This window comes from Miniopterus schreibersii (assembly GCF_964146895.1).
Source record: "Miniopterus schreibersii genome assembly, chromosome: X".
Lineage (NCBI taxonomy): Eukaryota > Metazoa > Chordata > Mammalia > Chiroptera > Miniopteridae > Miniopterus > Miniopterus schreibersii.
This window is the reverse complement of record NC_138104.1, coordinates 34,652,754-34,669,876: the sequence shown is the minus strand read 5'-3', so window position 1 is coordinate 34,669,876 and position 17,123 is coordinate 34,652,754.

Here is a 17,123-nt window from a genome sequence, read left to right as displayed (position 1 = left end):
TTTACAGGTGTCCCATTTCCCCCCCCCTAATTGACCCCCTCCACTTCGTTCCCACACCCTCCCCAGGCCTTCACCCTGTCATTGACTGTGTCCATGGGTTATGCATATATGCATATAACTTCTTTGGTTAATCTCTTCCCCCCCTCCACCCCCCCTTCCATCTTTCCTCTGAAATATGATCCTCCTTGCATGAGTCAATGTCTCTGGACCTATTTAGTTCGTCAGATTCTTTTGTTCACTAGATTCTTCTTAAAGAAGACCTTTCAACATTTCCTGTAGTGCTGGTCTGGTGGTGATGAACTCCTTTAGCTTTTTATTATCTGTGAAACTCTTTATCTTACCTTCAGTTCTAAAGGATAGCTTTGCTGGGTAGAGTAATCTTGGTTATAGTTCCATGTTTTTCATCACTTTGAATATTTCTTGCCACTCCCTTCTGGTCTGCAAAGTTTCTGTTGAGAAATCAGCTGACAGTCTTATGGGTGCTCCCTTGTAGGTAACTAATTGCTTTTCTCTTGCTGCTTTTAAGATTCTCTCTTTGTCTTTACCTTTTGCATTTTAATTATGATGTGTCTTGCTGTGAGCCTCTTTGGGTTCCTCTTGTTTGGGACCCTCTGTGCTTCCTGGACTTATAAGTTTATTTCTTTTCCCAGATAGGGGAAGTTTTCTGTAATTATTTTTTCAGATAGGTTTTCAATTTCTTGCTCTCCTTCTTCTTCTGGCACCCCAATAATACAAATGTTGGGCCTCTTGAAGTTGTCCCAGAGGCTCCTTATACTGTCTTCATATTTCTGTATTCTTTTTTCTTTTTGCTCTTCTGGTTGGGTGTTTTTTGTTTCCACATGTTCCAAATTGCTGATTTCATTCTCAGCATCCTCTACTCTACTGTTGATTCCCTTTAAATTATTTTTCATTTCAGTTTATATAGCCTTCATTTCAAATTGGTTCTTTATCATGTCATCAATTTTCTCAGTTGTTTTTATAATAACATGTTTGAGCATCCTTACAAACAAAATTTGGAACCCTGTATCTGTTAGCTTGCTTGGTTCTGTTTCATTTAGTTCCTCTTCTACAGATTTCTTCTGTTCTTTCCTTTGTGATATGTTTCTTTGCCTTCACATTTGGGCTGCTTCCAGGTGTTTGTTTCTATGTATTCGGTAGAGCTGCTATGTCTCCTGGAATTTGTAGAGTGGCTTTGTGCAGTAGGTGTCTTTTGGGGTCCAGTGAGCCATCCTCCCCAGCCACCTGAGCTGGGCCTTCTAGGTGCTCCTCTGTGTGGGCTGTGTGCACTGTCCGGTTGTAGTTAAGCCTTGGTTGCTGTTGGCATCACTGGGAGGAACTGACCCCAAGCCAATCAGCTGTGAGGACCAGCTGCAACTACAGCCAGAGAGCTGCTGTCCTGGAGACACCCCTATGGAGCAGGATTTACTTCAGTGGAGCTTTGGTGTACCCCAAGTGTGCCCCTTGAGTGTGTCACTGGTGGGTGTGGTAGGGTTGTAATCCCGTGTGGTTGAGTCCGACCACCAGGTGCACTGTCTGTGGGGCCTCCTGGGAGGCGCAATGTCAGCCTCTGCCAGTGCCTTGCCCAGGGCCACCCAGCATGAGCTACACAGCAAACTGTAGTTGGATGCTACTTGTGCTGGGATTGGGGGTGTCCAGGAGAGGCCAAGCTATGAGCCAATGCAGGCTGCAACTAGTGCCAGGCCTGGGGCCGCTTGTCAAGCCATATGGGGCCTGCTGCTGCTTGTTTGAGAGGTTTTTGGAAAGTCCTAAGCATGAGACTTGAGAGGCCACTTGCACAGAAAAGCCCCTGGAAATGGCCTGGATGAGCTGCAGGTGGGGAGGGGCGGGGCCCTGGGAATCACGGGGCGGGGCCAAAGGTGTGAGTCAGGTGCTGGTGATTCAAATATGGCGCCTGCCTGCTGGCTGTGTGCGTGGAGGACTCGCCAAAGGAGCAACGGCCTCCGCCAGCCCTTCTGCCTGGGAGGAAGCCGCCCCTCCAGCTCTCACCCCAACTTCAGGCAGGTTAGTTCCTCCCCCAGTGTCCCAGGTCCTTGCAGGCTGCTGCCCAGTGCCGGGGCTCAGAGGGAGCGCGTCCGAGTGAGTCCGTGCCAGGCCCTTTAAGAGGAGCTGCTGGGGCTCCCGCAGCCTCCGAGACCCTCAGAGATAGTCCCCACTGGTTTCACAGCTCAGAGTTGTGGGGACATCTCTTCCTGGCCCTGGAGCCCTGGGCTGGGGGCCTGCTGTAGGGTTAGGCCCCTTCATGCTTCTGGGAAACCTCCACCGCAGAGATCCCCTCCCGGGTTTAAACAGCAGCATCGGGTGTGTATCTGGGGTTGTGTCTCCAGGACCTATTCTGGATCCGCCCGAGTCCCCGCCCCTCCTCCCGGTCTAGGTGCTGCTTCAGTTCCCTGGTTGTGGGGCTTCTGTGCAGCCGGATCTCAGGAGTCTCTGAGTGATGGTGGTTTTGTATTTTAGTTGTGATTTTGATGTGGCTGTGGGAGGCAGTGGGTGCAGCTGGTACCTGCGCCACCATCTTGTTTACTTCCTCATTAATAATTTTTTGAGGAACCTCCATACTGTTTTTTATAGTAGCTGCACCAGTCTGCATTCTCACCAACAGTGCACGAGGGTCCCTTCTCCACATTTTTACCATCACTTGTTGTTTGTTAATTTATTGAGGATAGGCACTGTGACAGACATGAGGTGACATCTCATTGTGGTTTTAAGTTGCATCTCTCTGATGATTAGTGACATTGATTATTTTTTCATGTTTATTGGCCATCTGTATGTCCTCTTTGGAGAAGTGTCTATCAGATCCTTTGACCATTTTTTAATTGGGTTGTTTATCTTCTTGGAGTTTAATTGTATAATTTATATATTTTGGAAATTAACCCTTTACCGCTTGTGTCATTGGCAAATATGTTCGTGCATTCAGTGGTTTCCCTTTTAATTCTGTTGATGGTTTCTTTTGCTGTACAAAATATTTTTAGTCAGATGTACTACCATTTGTTTATTTTTCCTTTGTTTCCCTTGCGTGAGGATATAAATTGGCAAAAATATTGCTTAGAAATGTCTGCAATTTTATTGCCTGTTTTCTTCAAGGATTTTTATGGTTTCACAACTTACATTTAAGTCTTTAATACATTTTTGAGTTTGTTATATATAGTGTAAGTTGGTGGTCTAGTTTCATTTTTGCATATATATGTCCAATTTTCACAACTTCATTTATTGAAGAGACTGTCTTTACACCATTGTACATTCTTGCCTTGTTTGTCAAATATTAATTAACCATAAAGGTGTGGGCTTATTTCTGGGCTCACTAGTCTGTTCCATTGATCTATGTTCCTGTTTTAATGCCAGTACCAGGCTGTTTTGATTACTATGGCCTTGTAATATAGTTTGATATTATGTATTGTGATATCTCCAACTTTGTTTTTCTTTCTCAATAAGAACAGCTGAGGCTATTTGGGGTCTTTTTGAGTTACATATAAGTTTTTGCAGTTTTTGTTCGAGATCTGTGAAATATGCTGTTGGTATTTTAATAGGAATTGAGTTGAATCAGTATATTCCTTTAGGTAGTATGAACATTTTAATGATGTTAATTTTTTCTATCCATGACCACGATATATGCTTCTACTTATTTGTATCTCCCTCAATTTCTTCAGTATCTTATAATTTTCTGAGTACAGGTCTTTTATCTACTTGGTTAAATTTATTTCTAGGTACTTTTTATTGCAATAGTAAATAGGATTGTTTTCTTTATTTCTCTTTCTCATAGTTCATTATTGGTATATTAAAATGTCACTGATTTCTCAATATTAATTTTGTATCCTACTGTTTTGCCAAATTTACTAGATCTAGTAGTTTTTTTATAGAGTCATGAGTTTTCCTATGTAAAATATCACTTCACCTGCAAATAATGACAGTTTTACTTCCTCTTTTCCAATTTGGATGCCTTTTATTTCCTCTTCTTTTCTGATTGCTGTGGCCAGGACTTGTAGTACTATGTTGAATAAGACTGGTGAAAACAGGCATCCCTGTCTTGTTCCTGATCTTAAGGGAAATAGTTTTAGTTTTTGTACATTGGGTATGATGTTATCTGTGGGTTTGTCACATATGGCCTTTATTATGTTGCAACATGATCCCTCTATCCTCACTTCCCTGAGAGGTTGTTTTTGTTTTTTGTTTTTTAATCATAAATTGGTGCTAGATTTTATCAGATGTTTTTCCTGCATATATTGATGTGATCATGTGGTTTTTATTTTTCATTTTCTTTATGTGATATATCATGCTTATTGATATGTAAATATTGTGTCAGACTTGCATCCCTGGAATAAATCTCACTTGATCATGGAGTTTGGTATCTTAATGTATCACTGGATCTGGTTTACTAATAATTTGTTGAGGATTTTAGCATCTATGTTCCTCAGGGATACTGACCTGTAATTTTCTTTCTTTGAAGTGTTTTTATCTGGTTTGGGAATTAAGATAATGCTGGCTTTGTAAAAACAGCTTGAAAATTTTCCCTCTTCTTTAATTTATTGGAATAGTTTGAGAAGGGTAGGTGTTAGTTCTTTGAATGTTTAGTAAAATTTGGCTATGAAGTTATCCTTTCCAGAATTTTTGAGTAATGGGAGTTTTTTCATTATTGCTTTAATTCCCTTGGTTGTAATCAGTCCACTCAGATTTTCTGATTCTTCCTGATTGAGTTTTGGAAGATTGTATGTTTCTAGGAATTTATCCATTTTGCCACAGTTGTCAAATTTGTTGACATATAGTTGTTCAGAATATTTTCTCAAGTTCTTTTTTATTCCTGTGGTGATGATTGTAACTTCTCTTCTTTCATTTCCAATTTTATTTATTTGGATCTTCTATCTTTGTTTCTTTTTTAAATTTAATTTAATATTTTGTATTTAGTATTACAGATGTCCCTTTTTTTCCCTCATTGATCCCCTCAATCCTACATCCACACCACCCCCAGGCCTTCCCCAGACCAGTGTCTGTGTCCATAAGTTATACATATAAACATGTAAGTTCCTTGATAAATTGCTCCCCTACAATCCATCCCCTCTGAGACTGGTCAGTTTGTTGCATGCTTCTGTGTCTCTGGATCTATTTTGTTCATCAGTTTATTTGGTTTATTATGTTCAACATATGAGTGAGATCATGTAGTACTTGTCTTTCTCTGACTGGCATATTTCACTTAGCATAATACTCTCCAGTTCTATCCATTGCTGTCCCAAAGGGTAAGAGAGCCTTCTTTATAGCTGCATAGTATTCCATGGTGTAAATGTACCACAGCTTTTTTATCCACTCATCTACTGATGGACACTTGGGCTGTTTCCAGATCTTAGCTATATAAATTGTGATGCTATGAATGTAGGGGTGCATAAGTTTGTTCTGATTTGTGTTTGGGGTTTCTTAGGATATATTCCTAGCACTGAGTCAAATGGCAATTCAATTTTTAATTTTTTGAGACAGCTCCATACTGTTTTCCATTGTGGCTGCACTAGTCTGCATTCCCACCAGCAGTGTAATACGGTTCCCTTTTCTCTACACCTTTACCAGCACTTGTCGTTTGTTAATTTGTTGATGATAGCCATTCTGACATATGTGAAGTGATACCTCATTATGGTTTTAATTTGCATCTCTCTGATGATTAGTGACTGAGCATTTTTTCATATGTCTCTTGGCCATCCATATGTCCTCTTTGGAGAAGTGTCTATTTATGTCCTTTGCCCATTTTCAAATTAGATTGTTTGTCTTCCTTTTGTTCACTTGTATGAGTTCTTATATATTTTGGATATTAACCCTTTATCAGATGTATCATTGGCAAATATGTTCCCCCATACAGTGGGCTCCCTTTTTGTTTTGTTGATGGTTTCTTTTGCTGTGCAGAAGGTTTTTATTTTGATGAAGTACCGTTTGTTTATTTCTCCTTTGTTTCTCTTGCCCTAAGAGATGTATCTGCAAACATATTGTTATGAGAGATGTCTGAGATTTTGCTGCCTATGTTTTCCTAGAGGATTTTTATGGTTACATGTCTTACAATGAAATCTTTTATCCATTTTGAGTTTATTTTTGTGTATGGTGTAAGCTAGTGGTCTAGCTTCATTTTTTTTGCATGCATCTGTCCTATTTTCCCAGCACCATTTATTGAAGTGACTGTCTTTACTCCATTGTATGTTGTTGCCTCCTTTGTTAAATATTAATTAAGCATAATAGCTTGGGCTGATTTGTGGGTTTCTGTTCTGTTCTGTTCCACTGATCTATATTTCTATTTTTCTGCCAGTACAAGGCTGTTTTGATTATGGTGGGTTTGTAGTATAACTTGATATCTGGTTTTGTGATTCCTCCAACTTTGTTCTTCCTTCTCAAGATTGCCCTGGCTATTTGGAGTCTTTCTTGGTTCCACATAAATTCTTGGAGTGTTTGTTTTAGATCTGTGAAATATGCTGTTGGTATTTTCATAGAGATTGCATTGAATTTATAAATTGCTTTGGGTAATATGAACATTTTAATGATGCTGATTCTTCCAATCCATTAACATGGTATATTCTTCCACTTGTTTATATCTTCCTCTATCTCTTTTTGCAATGTCCTATAGTTTTACAAGTGCAGGCCTTTTACCTCTTGGTTAAGTTTATTCCTAACTATCTTAATTTTTTTGATGAAATGGTACATGGGTAATATGTAGGGTTAGATAGTTTACTAAAAATTGTTCTTGTTTTTTGAGATAGGCCTGTAGTGCTATGAACTTTCTTCTTAAAATTGCTTTTGCTCTGTCCCATAGATTTTGGGTTGTTGTGTGTTCGTTTTTATTTGTTCCCAGGAAGTTTTTTATTTCTTTTTTTATCGTATTGGTAACCCATTCATAGTTTAATAACATGCTATTTAGCCTCCATGTGTTTGAATGTTATTGAGTGTCTTTACTGTAGTTGATTTCTAATTTCATGCCCTTCTGATCTGAGATGCTTGTTATGTTTTCAACCTTCTTGAACTTGTAGAGACTTGTTTTGTGTCCTAACATGTGGTATATCTTTGAGAATGACCTATGTGCACTTGAGAGGAATGTATATTCTGCAGCTTTGTGGTGAAATGTTCTTAAATTAAATTCATCAGATGTAGTGTGCAATTTAGTCACTGTTTCTATTTTGACTTTTTGTCTGGAAGATCTATCCAGTGAGGTCAGTGGGGTGTTAAAGTCCCTGACTTGATTGAATTGCTGTTGATCTCTCCCTTAAAGTCCTTAAGGTTATTATTGATATGTCCTTATTTATTGCCATTTTAATTCTTTTTTGCCTATGTTTCTCTCTCTATTCTTATTATTACAGCAGTTCCTTTAACATTTCCTGCAATGCTGGTTTGGTGGTGATAAACTCCTTTAGCCTTTTTTTTGCCTGGGAAGCTCTCTATTTCATCATCTATTTTGAATGATAGCCTTGCTGGATAGAGTAGTCTTGGTTTCAGATCCTTGTTTTGCATTACCTTGAATACTTTATGTCATTCCCTTCTGGCCTGTAGAGTTTCTGATGAGAAGTCAGCTGACAGCCTCATGGCAGCTCCTTTGTAGGTAACAGATTGCTTTTCTCTTGCTGCCTTTAAGATTGTTTTTCTTGAATTTTTGGCATTTTAATTTTTATTTGTCTGGTCATGGGCCTCTTTGGATTATTCTTGCTTGGGACTCTCTGTGCCTCCTGAACTTGTGGGATTTTTTCCTTAACCAGGTTAGGGAAGTTTTCTGCCATTATTTCTTTAAACAGGTTCTCTGACCCTTGCTTATTTTCTACCTCTTCTGGCACTTCTGTAATGCAAATATTGTTACATTTCATGTTGTTCCACAGCTCCCTTAAACTGTCCTCCTGTTTTTTAATTGTTTTTTTTTTTTAGGATCTGTGATTGAGTGATTTTTTTTCTGCCCTGTCTTCTAATTGAGTTATACAATCCTCAACTTCCTCTAATCTGCTGTATATTCCTTCCAATGTATTATTTATTTCTGCTATGTCATTTTTCATTTCTTATTGATCATTTTTTATAGTTTTCATATCTTTTACATGCTGTTGAGCATTCTTACAATCAGTATTCTGATCTCTATATCTGATATATTGTGTATCTCCATTCATTTATCTCTTTTTCTGGAGACTTCTCTTGTTCTTTCATTTGGGGCTTGTTTTTTTTCTCCCCATTTTGCCTGCCTATTTGGGTTTGTCTCTATGTATTAAGTAGGCTTGCAAGGACTTTCAGTCTCTTTGGAGGATGTCTGGTGCAGGCCAATGTCAGACGCTGTTTGTGACTGGCCTTGAGTACCCTGTTTGGAACTATCAACAACCCACCGCTTGAGGTCCTGTTTGTTGGGGCTTGGTGCATTTGGACAGGACCAAGATGCACTCAAAGTGTGCTTTCCCAAGGCCCGGGTCCAGAAGCAGATCAGGCATACTTAAAGCTCTCTGAAGTCTGCCTCTACCTGCAGGATGATTAGTCTGATTCTCTTAATAAGCCTCAGGCTATAGAATCTCCACAGGGTGGTGTGGCTGATTGTTATCAGTCTCTTAATGAACCTCAGGCTGTAAAAACTTCATGTGGTGGGGTGACGGGTTTTCTACCAGGGTGGGGCAATTGCTTCCCCCTCAGGCAAAAGTTGCTTGGAAGGTCTTGGCTGGGAAGCTCAGCCTGGGGTTTAGGCCCCAGAGTCCTCAGTGGGAATCCCCCACAGCTGAGATATCCCTCCAGACCTTCAGCTGCTGCCTGTGGGAGCCCAGCCAGCCCTCTGGTTCCTCTGCACTTTCTACCAGTCTCTATGCATTCTCCACATTTCATCCTTGGTTATGAAGGTGCTCTCCAGCTCACCTTCAGTTGCAGTTGATTATTCAGGATGATTTTTCTCTATTTTAGTTGTAATTCCAGTTTGGTCCCTGGAGAGTGTCATTGTAGTTTCCACTCAATCTGCCTACATCTTTAGTCTCTCTCTCTTTGTTTCTTGATGAGTCTGTTTAGAGGTTCGTCAATATTGTTCATCTTTTCAAAGAACCAGCTCTTGGTTTCATTGATCATATTTATACATTTTTTTATCTCTATGTCATTTATTCCCACTGTAATCTATATTGTTTCCTTCCTTGTACTTACTATGGGCTTTGTTTTTGTTCTTTTTATAGTTCGTTTAGGTGTAGGGTTAGATTGTTTACTTGAGATTTTTCTTGTTTCTTGAGGTAGACCTATAATGCTATGAACTCTCCTCTCAGGACTGTTGTCACTGTGTCCCATAGATTTCACATTGTAATGTATTCATTATCATTTGTTTCCAGGTTACTTTTGATTTCTTTCTTGACTTTTTTGTAAACCCATTCATTGTTTAATAACATGTTATTTGGCCTCCATTTGTTTGAGTGTTTTTCAGAATTTTTTTAATTGTAATTGGTTTCTAGATTCATACTATTGTAGTCAGAGAAGATGCTTGGTATGATTTCAGTGTTCTTGAATTTATTAAGATTTATTTTGTGTCCTAGCAATGTTCCATGTGCACTTGAAAAGAATGTATTTTCTTCTGCTTTGGGATGAAGTGTTCTATAAATATCAATTAAAGCCATCCCATCCTATGTGTCATTTAATGTCTCTGTTCTCTTGTATTTTTTTCCCCATCCCTTCACTTTTAGTCTTTGTGTATCTTTTCTTCTGTGGTAGGCCTCTTGTAGACAGCATATATTTGGGTCATGTACTCTTATCCACTCAACTACCCTATATCTTTTCATTGGAGCATTTAATCTATTTACATATAAGGTTATTATTGAAAGATACTCATTCATTGTCATTTTATTCTTTATACCTATGTTCCTCTCTATATATTTCTTTCTTTCTCCCTTCTTCTCCTTCCCCTTCTCCTCCTTCTTCTCCTTCTCCTTCTTCTTCTTTTTTCTTCTTCAAGCAGCCCTGTAACATTTCTTGCAATACTGGTTTTGTTGAAATGAACTCCTACGGCTTTTTCTTGTTTGGGAAGGTCTTTATTTCTCCTTCAACTTTAAATGGTATTCTTGCTGGGTAAAGTAGTCTTGGTTGTTGGTTGTGGGTCCTTGCTTTTCATCACTTTGTATATTTCATGCCAATCCATTCTGGCCTGAAGTGTTTCTGTTGAGAAACCAGCTGAGAGCCTTGTGGGAGCTTCCTCATAGTTAACCGTCTCTCCTTTGCTGCTTTTAAGATTCTCTTTGTCTTTAGCCTTTGCCATTTTAATTATGATGTACTTTGGTGTTGTCCTCTTTGGGTTCATCTTGATTGGGATTCTCTGTGCTTACTGAATTTTTGCAACTTTTCCTTCACCAGGATAGGGAAAATTTTAGCCATTATTTCTTCAAATAGGTTCTGTATCCCTGGCTCAGAACCTTCTGGCATCTGTATGATGCAGATGTTGTTACACTTGATGTCCCAAAGGTCCCTTAGCCAAACCACTCAGTCTCTGACAGAGTCCCCAACTCTGGATCCCCAAGGAGCATACTGCAAGTTCAGATTGGGTGTAGCCAGCCACCCCTTCTGCAGAAGCAAGTCCAACAGTACGGATATACTGGGGTTCAGGAGGACAGTTCAAAAGAGTCTCCCATTGCTGGTCATACAGGCCAAGCCCACAGGAAGAAGCCAAGAACTTTGTCCTAGTCCCCTATAATATCCTTCATGGGAGACACATTGCAAATGTCCCAACTCCAAGCAGCAGAGCTTTCCCCCTACAGAACTAGCTCAGCAGGGTGGAGCCACCAGGATTTGGTAGGGCAGATCAAAACAGTCTCCCATTGTGAGTGTTGCCAGCTTGCCTGTAGGAGTGGGGTGGGCACTTCTTCCCCTTCCTGGGATAGTGGGGGCTGAACTCCAAGGGGATATTGGAATGACCCCCCCTACAATGTAGCCACACAACCTAGCAACAGCATTTCTGATTCCTGGACAAAAGCTTCCCTGGTAGACACACTCCAAAAGTCCCATATCTTTGTGGCACTCTGATCCCCTGCATGACTGAACTCATCAGGAGGGGACCAGCCAAGTGATTCAACAGGTGGCAGGAGTGGGTCTTGGTTGAGTTTGGGGTGGGGAAGACTGGTCCCCTTTCCAAAGCCATACAGTTCAGTCACTGTCTGAGTCTCTATCAAGAAGAGCCAGAAAGAAAAAAAAAAGTGCCCCAAAGGTCACTGCATCATACAGCCAGCAAACCTCTCTGCAGGACCTAAGCACAGCAGAGTGTTGTCACCAATAGTTGGAAAATTGAGCACTGCTCAGGCTAGTGATGTATCAATAAGAGTGCCCATCCCTTAGAAGATGGTGTCTGGTTCTCAGGCAGACTTCCTTCTCTCCCAGGCAGACTGATCCTCACTGATTTTCACCACCAGAGGCTATGCAGGTTCCTCATCCCATATCTTTTGCTTTGGGTTGGAGACCCCTGCATGGGATTGAGACCCCATGCTCCTGGTGGGAAGGAGTTTTGCAGTCAAGCTATCCCTCCTGCTTCTCAGACACTGTATGTGGGTGCAGGGGCCAGCCTTTTCTGCATCTCAGCCCTTCTTGCCAGGCTCTAGGTGGCATCTTCTGTAAACCCTTGGTTATTATATTTCAGTTCAGCTAGCCTTCAGTTGGTTATTCAAGTTGATTGCTCTATAATTTAGCTGTAAATTTGGTTTGGTTCTGGGAGCAAGTGAGCTTCCACTTGCCCTACAATCATCTTGGAATCTGAGAATTAGTTTGCTTTTCTGTGGTATTTTATAAAGTTTCATCCTCTCTCCAATCCAGAGGTAAACCAGGACAATTAAACTGCCCTCACTTAGTGAGATGAGTCTCAACGGGGCACTGGATGGTGAGGTGCATGAATGCAGGGGACTGTGCTGATTTTGCTAAGGCCTAGCATAGTAAGCTCTAAATAAATATGTATTAAAGCTCTAGAATAAATAACTACATGAACAAATTATACCTAAATGCTCCAGGTTTTTAAATCCCAGAATCATTGGATTAGAATTATGTATCTTAACATATGAAGACTAAAGCATAGTGGTTTAGAGTATTGACTTTGAAGTGAGAAAGACTTGAATCACTTACTAGTAAGTCACTTAGACTAGTAAACTTAAGCAAGTCACTTAAACTCTCTGCCCCTTAGTTTTCTATGTGCATAACAATGTGACTCATAGTCATATATATAATAGGGATGTGTGAGTATTAAATAAAATAATACATATATGTAAAATCTTGGCATGGTTGCTGATACAAGAATGCATACATTAACTTTTGGCATTATTAATATTTTCATTATTACTATTGATATGTTGTCAACATCTGATTTTGTATACAAGTACCAAAGTCATGAAATTCCTTTTAAAAACTACACAGACAAGATAAAAATCACCATTCTTTTTTCATTTTATAAAAATCATCATTCATAGAAACTCATTGAGTTCAATTTTCATTTATTTGTACAGATATATCTATTCACTTCTGTGATGGACAAAAGAGATATACACACATTCACATAGTTGCTCTTCTGCTTCTTGCCCAGTGTGTCCTCCATATTCCCACAGCTTAGTAATATATGCTTTTGGAAGACCAAGAGAATGCATTTCTGTAATATGATTTTCTTGGGAAAATGGATTATTCATGAAATATAAACACCTAAAGGATTCAGCAGAAAAGCACTTATGTAAGTTTCATTGATTTCAAAAGGAAATTGACCTCAAAGCCATGTCTGAATGGGCCATAGAAATGCTATATTTCTAACAAGCAAAATTATTTGGCTTCTTTTCACCTAACCTTTATTTTTCTTTCAAACAAATCTACAGATAGACTATATCCTTGATATGTCATTTTTAATGTTTAAGTCACTGGTTAAAATCTCTAAACTTTCAAGATATTACGAGGGATGTTTATTCCTCAATACTCCGGTTTCTCTGAGTAAGAATTAAACCTCTAGGCCTCTTGCCCCACCCTGTACTCCCCTCCCCTGAGATGCTGTAAGTTATCTGGTGGATAAAATATAGCCATTGGTCCGAAATTATATTAGTGAACCAATAATCTAAATCTCTAAGCATTCTCCTTCCCTCTTCACACCGGATCAGTCTAAGGCAGCAACTCTAGATAAGTGGTATCCCCTGCAGAACCAAATTTACCCTCAGGTGGACAGTTTCAAAATAAGGGTGGGTGGGTGCTAAGCCACTGCCTCAAATATAACAGTAATAAATGTGATTTTTTAATCTCTGTCTTCTGAGTATTATGCTTATTGTTCAGTTGGTTTTGAACGTGGGTGAATAATAAATATGTCTTTATTTTACCTAGACATCTGGAACCTTATTTCTGCAAATGAGTTCCAGTCTGATTCCTTCTCTGTGTGTGAGTCTAGGGTAGGGCAGAGTATACCAGACTCATGTATGTCTATAAGCAGACTAGTGTGATAAAAAGCATAAGCTTTAGCCCTAGCCAGTTTTGCTCAGTGGTTAGAACATCAGCCTGTGGACTGAACAGTCCTGGATTCTATTTCCTGTCAAAGGCATGTACCTGGGTTGCAGGTTCAATCCCAGGCCCAGTAAGGGTGCATGCTAGAGGCAACCAATCAATGTGTCTCTCTTACATCGATGTTTTTTTCTCTCTCTCCCTTCCATTCTCTCTGAAAACCAATGGAAAAAAGAAAAAATAGAGTAAAACAGCACTTAATCTGAATCCAACTCTGTATCTTTGTACCTCTGTGACTTGGGCAAGTTAATTAACCTCTCTGGGTTTTAGTTCACTCATATGTAAAAACAAGGATAATAATAAAAGTGTTTGCAAAACTAAATGTGCTTATGAATGCCTGATAGATGATAAACTCTCAGGAAATGTTGCTTTTATGGGAACATTATATTTTGATGGCTATTATCATTGAAATCATTACTCTAGACCAAGCCCTCTGCAGGTTCTTATGCACCCTTACCCGACTAAGTCACATGCTTCATGCTTGTGCAAACTCAGATAGTTTGGTTCTGAAGAGGAACAGAAACCAGCACCTATAGCCAATATGATTCCCTTATTTAAAAAAGGTTTCTGTGCTCCTTTTGGAATAGAAAGGTGATGAGATTATGGCCCTACATGATTTCAGATTACCTTGCCTCCGTGAGTAGTTTCATTAGAGATAAAAATTAAGAAAAAGAGATAGACAAAAAGGATGTTATCTGAGCCTTTCCAAGGACAAATCTGTGTAACTCCAGAGGCTACATTCTTAAATCCTATATTGCCTCTTCCTGCTATCTTCCCAGAAAAGGAAACTCCTGATTTTATATATATATATATATATATACAATGTTATAGAAAAGATGTTCCTGGGTTTAAAGCGTGGTAAGACTTCAGTTCTTCAAAAGCAAGCTATTTAAAAGCTTTAGTCTACTGTGATAGCATATATCTTAAAAGTTATCCGAACAAAATAAAGCTATATTTAAGATCAAAGGAGTGGCTTCTAAATAGCCACCAATAAATGAACAAAGGAGAGAAGAACCAGAGACCCAAATACTTCAACTAGTATATTATGATTGATCAATTCACTTTGCAGTGTGAAGAGTATTCCATTGATTGGTGATTTATATAAAATATCAGCTTAAGACAAAAAAGGAGAGAAAATATTAGAGAAGTAATAAAGCAAGAAAAGAGAAAAGTTTGGTATATTGGCAGTGGCTTGAAGCAGTTGGGAGGCGTGAAGAGCAAAAAGCAGCATATATCAGAGAGAAGATAGCCAACAATAAAAAGACAAAAGATAAAACCTGCTTGGCACTGTAGTTAGAGGTAGGACAAAGATTGAGAGTCTCTTGCACCTCATTAATATCACTTTAGATATTAGAAACCTCAATACAGTGCCTCTGAAGATCTGGAATCTCCACAGGCACAAGCTGAACTATATTGGAATAAACAATAAACCTCAACCAATACCGTGTGTGCAAGCAATTCAGCTGAACCGAGTGCAGCACAGAAATCGTTAAACAATCTCCCTTCAATGAAGGGCAAAGAGCAGAATTGTAAAATGGTTACAAGGGGAAAGGCAAAACAATGGAGAACTAAAAGCATAGGAAAATATTGCAAATCTGAATTATATTTATAAAAAAAGGTAACATTTACTGAGTATTTCCTAGGTGCCAGGTACACCATTAAATGTTTTGTTGCAATGTATTATTTAATGCAACAAACCTGCAAATTAAGTACTATCATTATACCCATTTTACAGAAGAAACCGAATCATAGAAAAGTTAAGTAACTTAGACTCAGCTATGTCTGACTCAAGAATTCACAAAATTTAATGATATATTGTGTCTCGTCAGTGTCTTCCCTGAAAGATTAGTGTTTGATTTTTAAAATAGATTTTGAATCATTAAAACTCTGGATATTCAAATTAGAAGACCCAGGCCATATCTTGTGTGAATGGTTCTTAAAAGCCTCTTATCTTTATCCCAGTGCTCATTGACACAGAAGGTGAAAGATTTTTATTAGGCAATATATTTGACCTAATTATGTGACTTTTTAGAAGGATGAGTTTGACATTTCAAAGTGAGATGGAGCATTAGAAGGCTACATAGAGTTGGTATTAAAAAAAAAAAAAAAGACAGCGATTTATGATGCAGCAAAAGAATGTAATTTTTTCCAGGAAAAAAAAAAAAAGACTCTGAAAATTACCTGAATATGTTATATATTTGCAATGCTGGTAAAACTGAACGGTTTCAACAATAGTTGCTAACTCTGACTTTCGTAAGAGCCTGTCAAAAAATCATTTTCACACACATCCACAAACTCCTCTACACACAGACGCATATGTGTGACTGCGCGCGCAAACACACACACACACACACACGCGCGCGCGCAGAGTTCAAGTTAACTTTTAAACACAATTAAGGATCACCTATCAATTTTTTCATGTATTGGTCTGAACCATGGCTTGACTGGAAGTGAACTAGGTTGGAGATCACACAGACCTGCAAGAGATATGGAGAAGCCCTAGCAGAAATCATTTGCAATGTGCTGCTAGGGGACTGGGAGTGTTATTGAAAATAAGTGAAAGGTTCAAGGAAGCAAATCTTAAAATTCAGAGAAGTCTCAGCAAATGTTGTGGGTTAGAACTTGAAAACACTTAAGAAAAAGACTAATCTCAGAAAGGACTTTGGGAGAACAAACTGGGATGTTGTTCATTAGGATTACATTTTTAGAGGCTTGGAACTTAAACTTAAAACCCAGGCAAGGTTTTTACAGTGGCATGGGTTAGACATTTTGAAACTGTCTTCTGTATATTCCAGACTTGAGCAAATAATTAAATATGTCGAGGGTAATAAGAGCTAAGTTTCTCACTGTTGGGAGAATTACTGTTAACTTAGAAAGACATTCAAACCTGTGAAGAATTTTTTTGTGAGTTTAATTGAGCAAAATTTGTTGACATATGCTGAGAAAACAAAATCTCAACGGATTGAAATAATGCTGGAGAGAATGGCAGTTTTGGACCTTGCTTTATAGGTTACAATCAAAGGGGGAGTTGTAAATAGAAGATTCCAGGTCTTTGCCCTGGTGCATTGAGGGGGAGGGATTACTTTGTTTTGCAAAGGCCTATGTTAATCAGGTATGTTATCTCAGATGCAAAAGACAAAGGACAGGCTTAGTTAAGGTGAAAATTAACCTTTGTAAAGGAAAAATACTGCCTTAGGGCATGATTACCCACCATAGACTGCTTTTAGTTAAAAAGTTTTAATTTCAGACCATCTTTTGTGGTTACTTTAGGTCTCTGAGTTTGCAAGGCCACCAGGCTGGCCTTCTCTGAGCTTGTCAGGTTTAGTATGTGGCCCCTTTTCCTACACATTAAAAACATGGAAAGTAAGGATACTAAAATATATCCTGTTTTGCTGAATTGGAATTAAAAGTATCAGTATCAACTCATGTGAACTCATATATAGAGAGGGGGGAGGAGAATATACACCCCTACAAAGATGTGTTGCCTAGCTCATTCTACTGAAAAACCTAAAAGAAATGACACCTCAATAACAATAAGAACACCTGAAGCTCAGATCTCGGTTTCTAAATATTAGTCTCCAAAAAAGGAACCAAGGCTCTTTGGAGAAATGCCTGATTCCAGAGTGAGGACAGGGAAAGTACAAGATGTACCCTGAACA